We start from the raw sequence: 16,056 nt of genomic DNA, 5'->3' as shown, positions 1-16,056 counted from the left end.
ACTATTTTTTCACATTTTTGCAGAAGAGATGTCAGTTGAGGCTGGTGCTGAAGACCTACTGACAGTATGGACTACTTCATTTTAAAAAAAATCTTTATAATCTTCAGTGTCTAGACTACTCGTATAATGCTTTGAACATAGTAGATCTTTAAAAGCATGTTGCTTTGAATAAGTAACAAGGCTGCAGGCATATGGGACTATCTTAAAAGACTGTTTTCTCAAAGTATAAAACATTCCAGGAAAAAGTTAAAATGGGTAAGAAAGTGGTGGTAGTCAGTTTTAATTCTGCCTCTTTATCACACAATTACTCTGCTAGTGACTCTGGAGGATTCAGAAAAATTTCAAAATAGTGACACTATCCTATGGCTCTCAGTCTAGTGATAGGTGAGATTCACTCTTGCAACTATCAACAAATAGAAAAATTACTGTGCAATAAAATCCCAAATGACTCATTGCTCACTCTAAGTATTAATGGGACTTCTTGATTGATAGTCTAGGGAATATATAGAAAAAATGGAACTTTAAGTGAATTCTTGAAGAAGGAGCAAAATTTTTAAAGGCTGAAAGAAGGAAGAGGAATTCAAACTAGGGATGTATAAGTCAGGTGTCTTGAAGCTAGGAACTTGCAAGAAGTAAGAAGAGGATCATAAGAAGGACAAGGTGGGAACAGTCAAGAGAATAGCTCATCATTCAAAAAGAGAATTTAGCTACCTTAATTAGTAATGGAATAATCAGTATACAAAATCCCACATTATGATAATATTTCAGAAACACATAAGAGTCATATATATGGTCTGGTGCAATCTATGCATGATATAAAATGTGGATGGATGGACCACATAATTAAAAGAAAATAAAATAGATATTCATTTTGCCTAACTGATTCAAAAAAAGAAAGTACATTGACTCTCCTGATCAGTGTTACTAAGGGAAAGATACAGAGTTTTTTTACATTGGATTGGCATAGATGGTCAGTACCATATCCAATGTCAATTTATAGAATTATTTCAGTCTTCATTCCAGCAGTCTTCCAATAATGAGTCCCATAGTTTTCATTGCTTTCAAAATGATAATTTCATTGTTTCCAGCTGCTGAAAAGCATGAGTGAATTTGTCTAAGTAATGTACAGGTCAAATCCTGTTATAACTAACTCCATCGGGAATGCAAATATTTTTCTTTGTAGTGGAATTTCATTTTAACCAGTGTTGGCAGCATGGAAGGCTTCCTGTCTTTACTGTCATCACCCATAGCCTCCCTTTTCTTACTTAGGATACTATTCTTAGGAATATTTCTCTCATTTTGACAGGCTAGATTATTTCTCATAGGAAGTCACTATGTGAGCAGGCTAGCCTTCTTGAATGAAGTACAAACTGCTTTCTTGCAGGTACTATAATTAAGATATATGAAAATAACATGGGAATAGTATGCTAATTTCAGAGTAAGATACTTCTTTGACTTGAGTGAGCCTATTGATTACACACACACACACACACACACACACACATCTAGCCTATTCTTAGTTCAAGGTTCTTCCTTTCACTTATCTCCCAGACAGATTTGCATTCTATTTCTGCTTGTAACCTAATCCAAATAGAGCTTTTGGATGAACTCTTTATATGAGTGAGAGACAGCTTGGTCATTTTCTGGAGTTTTAATGGAGCTTGTAGCAATTGCCTTCAGGACCTGTGGCAGAGACATTTCTATATAGTAAGTGGAGAATATGACCTCTTATCCCACTGGGTAGTTTTGGGTTAGCCCTATTTGTTCTGATTATAATAGCCTGAAAAGTATCTGAGTCACTGCTAGAGGAGTAAAATAACTTTTCTCTTTAATTCCATAAGTCTCAAGAATATGCAAAAAAAAAAAAAAAAGGAACAGGAGTGAGTGAGGGAGAAGTAAGTAAGAAAAGAGATGTGAGAAAGATGGATGAGACTTTTAGATTATGGTGGAAATGAGGGATGAGAGTCAGAAGCAGCAGATTTTGAGTTAGTGACAAAAAGTCTTTGAGCCAGTCTAGAAGCTGCACTAAAAGGCAGTGGCGGCCAAGGTCCAAAGAAAAGAGAGTGTGGACTCCAGCAAGGAGGATGCAGCTCACAATGTATGCCCTGCCAATGCAAGTGCTTATTAAGTGTCCCTTATATATTCTACTAAACAAGAACTGAAGACATAAAGACAAAGGTGAAATGGTCCCTGCCCCCATTCTGGTATGATAGACATGGTATATGTAAAGTGGTATATTCAATGCACCTTCAAAATAGACAAATTAACTTTGAATTGAAAGGTGTAGTAGCTCGAGGAACTGGAAAATGCCTCCTATGGTTGGTCACACTTGATTTGAATCATGAAGGAAAGCACAGTATCCAGAAAGTGGCAATGACCCAGGAGAGCATTTGAGGCATGAGTAATTTCCAAAGCAAAGGCACAGAAATGGAAGAGAGAGCATCATGTGTGAAGAACAGCTACAAGGCTAGTATGGGATTAAGCATGGTGTAGTGGAAAGACTTGATTTGAATATATTCTTGTGCACCACCAACTAACTTATTGTGTGACATTAAGCTAGTAATGTTAGCTTTCTAAGCTTCAGTTTCTTCACCTTTAAAATAAGAAAATTAGGATTTCTTCTAGCTTTATGACTCTATTTTTTAAAATTAAATTTTAACTATTAAGTGGCATACTACATAGAGCAGGGCTTCTTAAAATTTTTTTACCCTCTCAACCTCTTTTCACCAAAGAAATTTTTATGTGATTCTGGGTATGTAGAAATAAAAAATAGCTATACAGATCAAACATTTACTGATAATAATTCATAATTTCATGACATTCATTCAGTAATGCAATCCTATATGGAGCCATGACTCACAGTTTAAAAAGCTTTTGTTTAAAGTTATGAAAAACCTAAGTTCAAACACTAGTTGTGTGACCCTAGTGAAGTTGATCATCTTTAGTTTCCTCATCTATAAAAAGTGGGTCTTGGACTCTTACATTTAATAGGTTTGTATCTATAATGCTTTTATAGAATGCAGCAAGCACTGAATAAATGTTTCTTGAACCTGGTTCAACTCCTTTATTTTAAAGATAACTCAATGAAGACCCATAGAAATTAGACAAATTACATCCTAGTGGCAGATGAAGGATTAAAAGTTTCATTCTCTAATTTCTCATTGGGTATTCTTCACCAAGATATTAAATGGCTGTCTTACTTTTAAGTTAGCTTAGCAAGTCTCAGCTATATTAAGCCTTTGCTTTTCTGGTACCTTGTATTTTCAATTTGTTTTATGTATATACTTTTTTATCTTCACAACTCAATTGTAGGAGCCTTGAGAGTAGGGTTTTATATTTTCTGCTTCTTTTCTGTACCACACATTGCCTAGCATGGTGCTAGGAAAAGAGTTTCAGTTTAATAAATGCCTTTTGAATTGAATTAGATTGGAATGAAGCATGGAAAAAGTTGTTAGATCTTGGAATCAATGAATGCCAAAGAGACTGAGATCAGATGTGCTTGACTCAAACCAGAGGAGTAGGTGGACAAGAAGAGAGGTGATGTAGATGAGAACAGTTAAGAAAATGACTTTGAAGACTGGGAACAGTCTAAATATGCTAGGAAGTGAAACCATGAATGAAAGGCATCATGTAGGAGAAAGCACATTGCAATAAAAATTAATTTTTTCAGGAGTCTTTTGGATTAATTAGAATAGGAAAAGACTAGAGGTTGATAAAAGGCTTTTCCACTTTTTTATATTCTTTTTAATATTCTTCCAAGTACTTAAATAAAGGCATGCACCAACTAAGGTTGTTAAACAGTTCCACAAAGTATTACAGGTGAAATAACACGACATTTCCATTGGAACAATGTTTTAAGTGCTTGATCCAAAGGATGATATCATGTAGGGCTTTGTGACATTACGGCAGGATTAGGTCATGACATATTAATGTTCAGAAATAGAGAATAGAGGACCAGCTTTGGATTCAGTAAGATCCTGTCTATGACACATCCTTTCTATCATGAGCAAGTCACTTTTAACCTGTTGGTGCCTCTGGCAAACCCCCAGGTCAATAAAACAGAAGAGTGACTGATCTCCTTTGGAAGAAGAAACTTCCACAGATTCCAACACCCAGAGGTTCATTACCCAACTCACTTCTCTCTCCCCCAAAAAGATGCTATTACAAACCAATGCCTGTGGGAGGCACATTCCAACGGCTATATTTTTGTAGCTATGCCTCATAATCTATGCTTTATTAACATCAGCCAAATGATGATTATGATAGAAGCCATAGTACTATACCCAGATATAAGAAATGTTTATTATTTTAAATGATAACCATCTCATATGCCAGACTTCTGATTCTGTTTTTGCTCCATCCTCATTGTTAGTCCTTTTTTCCTCTTGAAATAATTTTATAGTAATTTTTATATATTTTAGGTTTATCTATCTATCTTATCTATTACAGACAGAAGAATGAAAACTTCCTTAAGGCAGGAATAGTTTAATTTTTTGTTTGGTCTTTATATCTCTGGTACTTAATAGTGCCTGGAACATGATAGGAACGAAATAAATGTTTGTGAAATTGAATTGAAGACAACTAAATAAAAAGTTCTTTCACAAAAACATTTCCCCTGCTTTTTTAAGTGGCATTTTGTAAACTTTGTGATGTTGTAAGAAAAAGTTAAATTGGTTCCCACAACAGCCGTATTGAGTTTTTAAATGTATTATTTAGAATTGGTTCCCAAAACAGCCATATTGAGTTTTTAAATTTATTATTTAGTTATTTTAACATTATTTTCTTTTTAAATTCTGAGTTCCGAATTCTCACCCTTCATCCCACTTCTTTCCTCACTCACTCAGAAAATAAGCAATATATCAATTATACATATGAAAGCCTGCAATATGTTTTCCCATATTAGTCATGTGACAAAAAAGTAAAAGAATTGTACTTTAATTTGCATTCTGATTTGCATTCCGATTTCTCTGGAAGTATAGAGCATTTTTTCAAAATGAGTCTTTTGAAATTGTCTTGGATCACTGTATTAATCAGAATCAGCAAGTCTTTCATAGTTTATCATGAAATACAATGTTGCTGTTATCATGCACAATGATCTGGTTCTTTTCACTTCACTTTGAATCAATTCATATAGGTCTGGCCATGTTTTTCTGATCTCCCATCTTCCCCATAATTTCTTATAACTCAATAGTATTCCATCCATGGTCATAACCCACAAATTGTTTAGCCATTCTCTCATTGATGGACATTGCCTCAATTTCCAATTCTTTGCTATCATTAAAAGAGCTTCTATAAACATTTTGGTACATATAAGTCTTTTTTCCTTTTTCTTTGATTTCTTTAGGATATAGGCATCATAGCAATGGTGTTTCTTTGACATGGTCAAAGGATCCATGATTTTATATTTACTTGGATACAGTTACAACAAAATGGTTGGATTAGTTCTATTGCACAATAGCTCATTTTTGTATTTATTTTCCCTCATTCCTTCTAGTGTTAGTCATTTCTAATAGGAATGAGGTGATACCCTAGAATTGTTATAGTTTGCATTTCTTTAATCAGCAGTGATTGAGAGCATTTTTTCACATGCCTATAGATAGTCTTTATTTCTTGGTCTGAAAACTGCCTGTTCATATCATTTGACCATTTAACAGTTAGGGAATGGCTCTTATTTTTATAAATTTGACTTAATTATATATTTGAGAAATTAGGCTGTTATCAAAGAAACTGGCTATTAAAAAGTACACAAAGTTGAAGACAACATGAGAATGCCTTTTCGTTTTTAAAAATGTTTAAAAACACATACAACTTATCTTTTAAGTTTTCTGGGTGCTCTGAGATGCCCAAGACCACTTCATGTAAATCAGGTACAATGCATATCTAGGAACACTTCAAAAGCTATGTAATCAGAAGCCAATTAAACCTAATAAGGTCAATTGACACCATTATAAAGGAGAGGGGTTTCATTTAAAGTGTTTCCCCTACTGTAAGGTATTCACATGGAGACAACATGGTATGGCTTCCTTCATCATCTTCTTCATCCTCCTCATCTGCTTTTTCTACCTTTTCCTGCGTTTTTGCCCCATTGAATTTCCCTTTCGATTTATAATCTGTTATATCCTTCTTGCATTTCTTCTTCAGTTTGGCTGTTTTATTATAAGGTGTGTTAAGATCTTTCTTCTTGACACCTTTTGCTGGTCTATAGTCTTTTACTTCTCTATCATATTATTGTATCTTGTCAAATTTTCCCATCTCATCAATAACCTCAGAGCACTTTTTAAAAAAACTCTGCAAAGGTAAGTGGAACGTCTGGATTCTTCTTCTTATACTCTACGTGGCAAGTTTCCTCAAAGTAGGTATAAGCAGACATCTTGCCCTTTGGTTTTTTGGAGTCACCCTTAGCCATTGTGAACTCTGTATCGTTTGCTAATCTGGGCAGCCTTCTGTAATCTCTTTCTGGCTGATTGTCTGAACCCCTCCATCTCTGGGTTTAGAGCTCCTGAAGCTGTTGCTGTAGCTGCTGTTACTTGCCACCACATGTGTACCCTTCTGATAGGTCTCCATCCCCTGCTCTCCTGCAGACTCTCTAATTTTCTTGGGGTGGACAAATGTCTCACTTTGATCTTTTGTTGACTGTGTCACTCCAAAGTTTGATCAGACATATTATTTTAAAATTGTTTGGAGGGGAATATCGAGAGTTCAACTGAGTTGCTGCCTCTAATCTGCCATCTTGGTTCATCCTCTTATAACAGTATAATTAAAATACAAGTAAAATAACAACAGATTTGTCTGGCCTTTACTCAGCTAGTACTCTTTATAAAATCTCTTTTACTCTCCCTCATTTTGGTGGTCACATATTCACAACAGTGATTCTAAAACTCTTTAAGACTTTTGTGTTTCTACTGAATCATGAAAAACCCAGCCCTTCAATTCTGCCTTTTAGATGTGCTTAGAAAAGTTTTCTCCATTTCCAAGAAGACAAACCTTTCATATATTTGAAAATAGCTGTCACGTGTTTCTTAACTTTTCAAGCTAAACATGCCCCATTTCTTCAACTGTTCTTTTATGAGATGTTTCCCACACTCCTCTGTTTGGATACAGTTCAGTTTGTCAGTGCTTTTCAAGTGTGGAACCCAAAATGAGTATGGTACTTCAGATGTGCTGAACTTAACAGGAATGTCTGATGTGTGACCTATTCTCTCCTTAGTCAAAAAAAAAAGTGTTTAGAAGGAAAGAACAAAGTGGATAGTCCAGGAGAGCAATATATCTCTTTTTGAAAATAAGTACATTGCATCCTGTTACATATTTAAGGAGAAAAATGACTGAAAAAATTCTTTCAGCAAACTACTTAAAACAGTCAGGCTGTTTTATCCCTCTTCTGAACACATTCTTCAGAAAAATATAGTATGGAAGGTGAGATCTCTTTCTTTTATTCCTTGATGTCTATCACATTCAAACATTAATCTTGAAGCAAATGAAAAGTCCAAGAGACAGAGTTTTTGGATAATTAATAATTAGGTTAGTGATAATTAAAAAATTGATGGTCAGTGGTCTCTTTCAGTAAGTAAAAATAAAACCATGGAAATCACTAAAGGCTTAAATACTTTTGGAAAAGGAAGTACCCTTGATAGGTGAAAATCAACCCTAACTAGTGAACAAGTAACGGGGGAAGGATATTAATGAGGAGGTAAAGCTAAAAATATTCAACTTCGAGAATGTAGCTTGATCATGAGACTCAGCTGCCTCCAGCAATCTAGACACAGGAATCCAGCTCTACACAGATTTTGCTAATTGGTTTTTCTCTTCATAAGCTGGGTTACCCTAAACTCCAATGGAAAGGTAAAATGGCATGGGCTTATTTCTTAAGGGCAAGAATTCACCTAAATTAGATTCTGTTTGCCACCTAAACAGAAGTAAGGTCTTCTAGTTTGGTGGAATGCCACCCAAGATTACAAAGTATATATCCAAAGGATTTGAGCAATCTCATCTATCAGCAGTGTCCTTCAGGGACTGACTGACTGCTCCATCGAAGTTGGTCCCTGAATGAGGAAATAAAGGGAAAAAAAAACACCTTAGTCCTAAAATATTAATTGGTTATTAACATAATAGAAAAATAATTAGTTCTCTTAATCTAATCTGTCAGATTATTTCAAGATGTAAATACTCTTTTGTCTCAAGTTTTTATGGGTCATGTTTATATTTTTTTTAAAATCCAGAAGAGTAAGGAATTATAAGGTAAGTTTACATAAAATTACAGTATTCTTTCAACTACTCAACTGCAATATTCCTGTTTTTCTAGAGAATCTGAGATAAATTTATTATAAAATTTATAATCAATTATAAATTATAATAAATAAAATAAATTTATTGAAAAGAGTTTTCCTAATCTTGTAACATTAATATTTAAATATCATATTTAAGGTCATTCAAAGAATAGCCATATAGTTAAGGTAGTCTCATTAGAGCCTATTATATCTAAATTTTCAAGCCTAAATAGATCCATTTCATCTGAAAAACAGATATTTCATAAAAGTGTAATAACCTCAATCATAACAATAATATTCTGACTTACAAAGTTGTTTTCTTAATAGCAAATCCAGCTAACATTTTCTTAGATGCCAACTTTGTGCAATGTCTTCTGCAAGGTTTTAGGGAAATGAAAAAAAAAATAGCTCCTTCTTCCAAAGAACTTCAAATCTTGGAGGGAACCATTTATACCAAGAAATATTTGTATATCCCATTGACTGTTTGTATTTGGTATTATCAATTGTTAACTAATAATTATTTGTGTATTATATTGTATTAATAAGAAAGAACAAGATAAGTATGTGATTCTTACACTCCTTCACTCCTTGAAAAGAAGTTTAGGCTTCTTCTATACTTACTGTAGATACCCTGATTCCATATTTATAACTTAAATTAAAACTAAATAAAATAAAAACAAGATAGGCTTTTTTTTAAGGTATGTGAGTTTCAAAGCAAGTGAAGTTATTTCTGATTGACAGAGTAGGGAATGCTTTGGAATAGATATGACATTTAAATTTGAACTTTAATCATGAATAAGGCATGACTGGCAGACAGTTTAGGAGGACATTACAGGACTAAGAATGGCAACAAGGCAAGTTAACACTGTACTGCTAGGTAGGAGACAGTATAATAAAGTTTGAACCCAAATATTCCTTGACAGAATTTTTTTTGTTTCTTTTCATCTTTCATGGAAATTGCTTTCCAATTGCCATGTAGAAAGAAAATCATATTCTATAGCTATGGATGAGGTAATCTTTTTAAAAAGAAAGAAAAGAAGATAGTATGATTTGAACCTTCTTTAATATTTCCATTTTAAAATGTAGGTATGTATTGAGTCCACCTCTTTAATGTCTGATTTCAATAACATGAGTAAGTCTTCAAGTTATTTAAGTAAAAATCATTCACATTTAACATAATTTCATTGTCATATTTGTATACCAACCTCTTACATGTGAGTCCCCCAGAAAGACAATTCCAGTTCAATGTCTTCATCTGTTCAAAAAAGAAAAGAAAAGAAACAATTCAAAGCTCATGAACTTCCATTTGATATGTTCACTGAAATTTGAACCTACATCCTTTAACTCCAAATCTATTTTTCTTTCTACTACCCTTGTGTGCATTCTATAATGAAAATCTTTAATCTACAAGTATTTAGAGTTAGAGAGAGTCAGTAAGGCACAGTAGAGTGGATAATGGAAGTCAGAGAACTAGATTCAAATCCAAGTTCAGTCCTATGTGAACTTCAGCAAGACTCTTATGCCTAAATTTCCTCTTCTCTAAAAGGAGGAAATTAGACTAGTTGCCAAGATCATGTCCAGCTGTCAGTCTCAATCCTATAATCCCATATATATCTTTTGTTTTTAGATGTGGACGGCATCTTACTCTTGGACACACAAGTATTCTGCAATAGAATCAGGGCTAGAACCTCTGTTTCTGGATGGCAAATTTAGCTGCAGCTGTCTAAAATCCTCCCTCTAGAGCTGATTCTCAATGCCGCAGCTGTTTCTAACACCTGTTGCTTAGGAGAACTGGAGCCTTGTTTCTCATGGTCACTATCATTACGCTCCTTACACTCCCTGAAAAAAGTTTAGGCTTCTTCTACACTTACTGCAGATACCCTTATTCCACATTTATAACTTAGATTAAAACTAAATTATAGGGAGAAAATTAAAATAAAATCACAGAAAAGCAAATGTCAAGCTTCCCATAAAGCTCATTTTGATTCACTGTCTTTAATTAGTGCATTGATTTGCCTTTTGTTCATGGATACATCTGTGGTTTAAACTACTGATCATGTTGTCTTTTTGATTGATGTCTATGCTGTTGCAGTTCGGTTTCATTACTTAGAATTAATTTCCCCATCAGCTCAACAGATGAAACAATGAACCGATCAACTGGCATTTTCACTCATCTGAATTTAAACCACAAAAAGACAAACTCTGCTGTTTGGAGTTTGGGTAGTTGTTGTCCAGCTTCTCGGATCTGTGATCTTCCCCCTGAATACCAGACTATTTGGTCTGCTTTCTCTCTGCTTCCAGCAAAGTATGATACCAGTCAGCTTCTTGTTTGGATCCCTACTTTTTCTTACCATCAGACCATATCCTAATGAGACAGCTACCTGCTGTCAGACTTCAATTTGAATCCTAATTTTGCAATTTACTATCTTTGTGATGTCGGGCAAATTATTTCTACTTTCTGGGAATCAGTTTATATATGTATGTATTTATTTATATATTTGTGCATATACAAACCAGCATATATGGACACATCTTTTGTTTCTACATGTGTATGTATTCATATATGTATTTATGTGTGTATAAATATACATGTGTGTATACATGCATATAAAAAAGGAATGGGACAATCTCCAAGTCCTCTCTCATTTGTAAGAGTTTGGATTCTGCCTGCTTATCTGAACCTTCACTGCTTGCCTACCACCATCCCTTACCCTGATGCTTGACTCATCTGCCAGATACCCATCTGGTATCCATCACAAACCTCCATCTTTTACTTCCTACCTAAATCTCTTGATAAGCCAGCTGTCTCAATTTCATCCCCATTCCAACATTACTCTCCTCAAATTACTTCCCCCCTTGCAGTTTCTCTTGCTAGTCTATGGCCCTAGACATCAACAGTTTGATTCATCCTATTGCTGCCCAAGTCCCAGCATCAGTAAAGACCTTGTGAGAAGAAGGAATGATGTGAATAAACCTAAGATAGGAATGTCTTCAGCATATCCAGGGGACTGTGTGTATGGCAGTTTTGTTAAATGAGAAGGCTAATGTAAGGAAGTAGCTGAGATAAAGCTGGAAAGATAGATTAGGGCCAGATGGTAGCAGTCTTGGAATTCTAGCCTAAAAAATAAGTTCTATCCTGGGCTAGTGGAGCCACTAATGGGTTTTAATCAGAATGGTCTCATCGGCAAACTGATGACAACAACAGGATTAATCTGGTAGCACTGAGCAGATAGAGGGGGAAGATGAGTTGGGGGTCTACAAGGCCATAGAATTAGATGTGGAAAAACAAAATAAGAGAGCAACACAATAATCCATATGTGAGCCAGCAAGGACTTAGGCCTGGGGAGCATGCTAGAAATAGAAAGGAAGATGTTTTCTTGTTTTAAGGAATATTGATTACTGTAAACAAGCTAACAGTAATTCAGGCATCCCTCAAACTACAAATGAGGGAACTAAAAGTTCATTTGTAAATCATATCTTTGGAATTTGGAACATAACTTCCCATAGAATAAATGTAATAAATAGAGGTTATGTTCCTGGGCCAACCTACAAACACCTGCTGATATATAGTATGTTGTAAAGGTAATACTAGTAGGATCATCAGTTTAAACTTAAAAGCAACTTCAGAATCTGTTTATTCTGTCTCTCCCATTTTATAGATGAGGAAAGTGAAGGAGGAGGAACTTTAATGACTTATCTAAGTTCACAAAGGCAATAAGTAGTGGAGCCATAATTTGAATCTAGGCCCTCTATCCCTTTCACGCTTTTTTTCAGCTTTCATATTATCACAATATGAGCAACTAAGTGGTACAAAAGATAAGGGTTTGGAATCAAGAAGACTCATCTTCCTGAATTTGAATCTGTACATGGAAACTCACTTAACCCTGTTTGCCTCAATTTCCTTATCTGTAAAATGAACTGGAGAAGGAATGGCACTCCAGTAGTTTTGCCAAGAAAATCTCAAATGGGGTCACAAAGAATTGGACATGACTGAAATGAATTAATAACAACAATTATCACAATAGAATATACGATTTGCTTTCTAGTATGGAAAAATATATAGATGTAGATATGTGTATACATACATACACACACACACACATGCCCAGTAATGCTTTACCGCAGATCCTGGCATATTGTAGTGTCCTCTGACCCTCCATCATAAGAAGATGATCATCAGAAGTTTCCCTTTTCAGGGATACCTAGGAGAACCAGCCTGGGAGAACAGGTATGAATGGAAATAGTGACAAAGGACATTGAATAGTTAGGAAATGGTTTCAAAACCTGCAACTTAAAATCTAGAACTGAAGTGACAGGTACAGTCTGCTGACAAGCTGGGTCAAAATGCAAGGAAAGCTGAAGACTAGTGGAATAATAAGAAGGGAAGAGTACAGAAAACAAGAGTTAAGCTTCTAGAACAGACCATTGAATACTATAGTGTTTGAAGTGGATAATTTGTGGTACAAAATTTCTCACTAGACTCCCTATCAGGGTCACTCCTAGTTCTATCATGCTGACTTCTTCCACTAATAATTATTGCTAGCCAAAATCACCTAACCCACAAACCCCTAACACGAAAAAAAATCTTCCTAACTATATTCTTCAACTATCTCTAATTATCTAAAAAACTGGCAGTTAGCATTTTGTAGGTTGATTGACCCAGCTACTTTTTGTAAGTTAGATATGCATGCTGCAGCACCATTGCCCGTCCAAGGGAGCCCTCTGATGTGAGACTTATTAAATTTCTACTTTAGAATGACAGAGCATGTAGCTGAAAAGCCAATTCACAGGTCTCATTCTCCATCCCATAGTAGTCCAAAGTTAATTTAATTTAGACATTATGAATTTCTTCTCCTTTTGCCTTATTGGAACAAAATAAAATTAGCATTTTATGTTATTATAAATTATTATTTTTACTAATTAGTATTTTATTTCATTTATTTGTTTTATTATCTATTTTTATTTGTTTTATTATTTATTTATTATTCATTAGTATTATGTATATATTTGTGTATATATGTTTTATATATTTGTATACATATATTTTTGCATCTATATTCTTTATGCTTATATTTGCATATATATACATGTGTATATATATAAGTATGTATATATTATATAATTAATAATTAATATTATGCTGTTAAATAATACATATTACATGTATAAAATAAATAACTCATAACAAATATACATTGTCAAGCAAAACACATTCTTACGTTGGCCATGTCCAAAAAAAGTGTGTCTTATCTAAATCTGCATTATTAATCCCTCATATCTCTTTTAGGAGGTGGGTAAGTCATAGCACTCCCATTTAGCCAGAGAATAAAAGTTCATCTAACTTTTTCTTAGAATGAAGGATGGCATAGACTTTGAAGTCCACCTATCCTCCCATGAATATTGGTGGGAAACTGGGAGCCAAATTGCTAAAACTAGGAAATGATTCCAGTTTATGCAGAAATGCTCATTCAGAAACAGGATAGATTGAGAGAAACAAGAAGTGTCCTAGTGACACTAGAAGACTCTCCATATGAGGACTGAGAAAAGCCCAAAGACCCAGCCGAATAGTTTCTGTAGTTAGCTAGGTAAAGAATGAAGGTAGAATTTAGGTAAGCAGACAGCTTAATAAAGTCGCTGGACCCTATCTCAGAAAAAATATTTATAAATGCACAAAATAAACATACAGAATTACATAGGAAGCCAATTAAATTAATATGTAGTTTTACAGTTTTTTTTTTAAGCAAGATGACAAAACTGCAGATTAATAATCCTGGTTCTAGCACATCTCCCAAGACTCAGTGACATTTGACTAATACATTGTACACTGCCTTAGTAGCAGCAACTTGAACAGTCACATACCAACAAATGTCATCTGCCACTGGGAACACAAAGTCCAGGTGGTGAGAGATGAACAGAACCTGCATGGAACACATAATAAGAAAAAATGTTTTCTCAATAGAAGAGTGAATAAATTTAGCAGAGAGCAACTGTCTATCATTCTGCTAACATGAGGTTTAGCTTAAGACTCCTATTTGAGGAATAACTAGTATACTCTGTCCCTTGGTTTGTTGGGTGCTTAGTAGTAGACATGTGGATTTTTAATTCAAAGGACAATGAACATAGTGCACCATAGTTTCAAATGTATGAAAGAGTAATTCCAAGACACTTTAATGGTACAGAAAGATCTGACACAATAAGAAAAAAGTGATTAAAGATAACAGATTAAAGATAGCATCCTGGACCAGGATGATAGAATTACAATAAGGTCCTTTGGGATGGAAGACCATGGTTTCTGTAGTCTAAAAAGGAGGAGAGCTGTCAGTTTTCTAGGTGTGTCCGTGGTCTAGGTACATTCTTCACAGGTGGGGCAAATACTAGAAAATGCATTGGCAGATCACCAACCCACAAATGTCCTAAATGACCAACTGTAGAATGTTGAAAGCTACATTGATCTTACTTGCTTTCCCATCTAAGTAGCACAATTGGAGTACAATTCCCTACTTTTCTGATCTAGGAGACTACCTAAGGGATGCTTCTTATGTGAAATCTCATCTAAGATTGTTTCATCATTAGGGATATATTTTGTGTCCAGGCAACTTAATTATCTAAGTGGATCTGGGTTCCACTGCATCATTACTGGATAATCTCTTAATGAAGTCAAGGTAAGGCTGATATGTATTAGTAGATCCTCTTAATGTACTCAAGGTGAGGCTGAATGACCATGAAATTTTCGGCATGGTGGAGAGTGAATAGAGATTGCCTTTCCCCAAAGGCTGGGTTGGTTCTGGCTTCCAGGGAAGCATTCAGTATTGAAGTCAAATTGACAAAAGGGCCAACTACATCTGGCACTAATTTAATTTATGGGCTAAAGGCAGAAGCTCTGTTTGGGTGGTCATTGTGTGTGGTGATTAGATGCTGTGGCTCCTCCAGGTAGTAATTTCACGCTTCAAAACCCACCTTGACTGCCAATAATTCCTTTTCCCAAAAGGCAAAATTGTCCTCTGCCCCAGATATGTTGCTGTAGTAGTTAGGTCAAGAGGCATAATGGGTCAGTTTTGAGGTCCTTCTGTAAGAGGTTAGTATCTATTTGTATTTCAAAAGAGTTATTATTGTTGTTCATTCATTTTATGTCTAACTCTTCATGATCCCATTTGGGGTTTTCATGGCAAAGCTACTAGAACGTTTTGTCATTTCCTTCTCCAGCTCATTTTACAGATGAATAAACTGAAGCAAACAGGGGGAAGTGACTTGCCCAGGATAATACAGCTAGAAAGTATGAGAGGCTGAATTGAAGCCCAGGAACTGTGTCCATTCTTCCATGTAGCTGCTCCCCAAAGGTAGTTTTCTCCACTAATGGGTCAGAGTATGTAAGGAAGAGAATAATGAAGAAACTCATGTTTAGTTCCAGGAACTAGTTCTTGGGGATCTTGAGTATGTCTGTGAGCAAGATCAGGTCCCCATTATGAATCTGAAAATCCAGAAATCCTCCTGGGATTATACTACATCCACTTTCTAGAGATCTATTTTGACTTTCTGTTGACTGTTTATTTCAGTGATAAAAAGTTCCCTTCCATTCAAACTGAAAATTTTCTTTTTTTATATTGAGATTGTGATGCTGCTCACAAAGATGGAGCAGGATGTATGGACTCATTAAATTATGGTGCTTAAGGTCTAGGAGATTTAGATAAAGGCATCTGGGTGGAAGAGTGTTGGGACCCAAGGTTAGAGAAACCCGATTTCAAATCCATCCTCAGACACTTTTTAGCTGTGTGACTCTAGAGTTACTTCTTTA

At 35.0% G+C, this 16,056-nt stretch overlaps 1 protein-coding gene and 1 pseudogene across 8 annotated transcripts in view; one reads left to right on the top strand and one right to left on the bottom strand.

Moving 5' to 3' along the window:
* Positions 1–16,056, top strand: part of FHOD3 (formin homology 2 domain containing 3) — a 652,613-nt gene that overhangs the window by 466,292 nt on the left and 170,265 nt on the right. The window lies entirely within an intron of this gene.
* LOC127545950 (high mobility group protein B3-like) lies at positions 5,968–6,406 on the bottom strand (annotated as a pseudogene).

Source organism: Antechinus flavipes, chromosome 1 (assembly GCF_016432865.1).
Source record: "Antechinus flavipes isolate AdamAnt ecotype Samford, QLD, Australia chromosome 1, AdamAnt_v2, whole genome shotgun sequence".
Classification (NCBI taxonomy): domain Eukaryota; kingdom Metazoa; phylum Chordata; class Mammalia; order Dasyuromorphia; family Dasyuridae; genus Antechinus; species Antechinus flavipes.
This window is presented reverse-complemented; position numbering and strand designations above follow the sequence as displayed.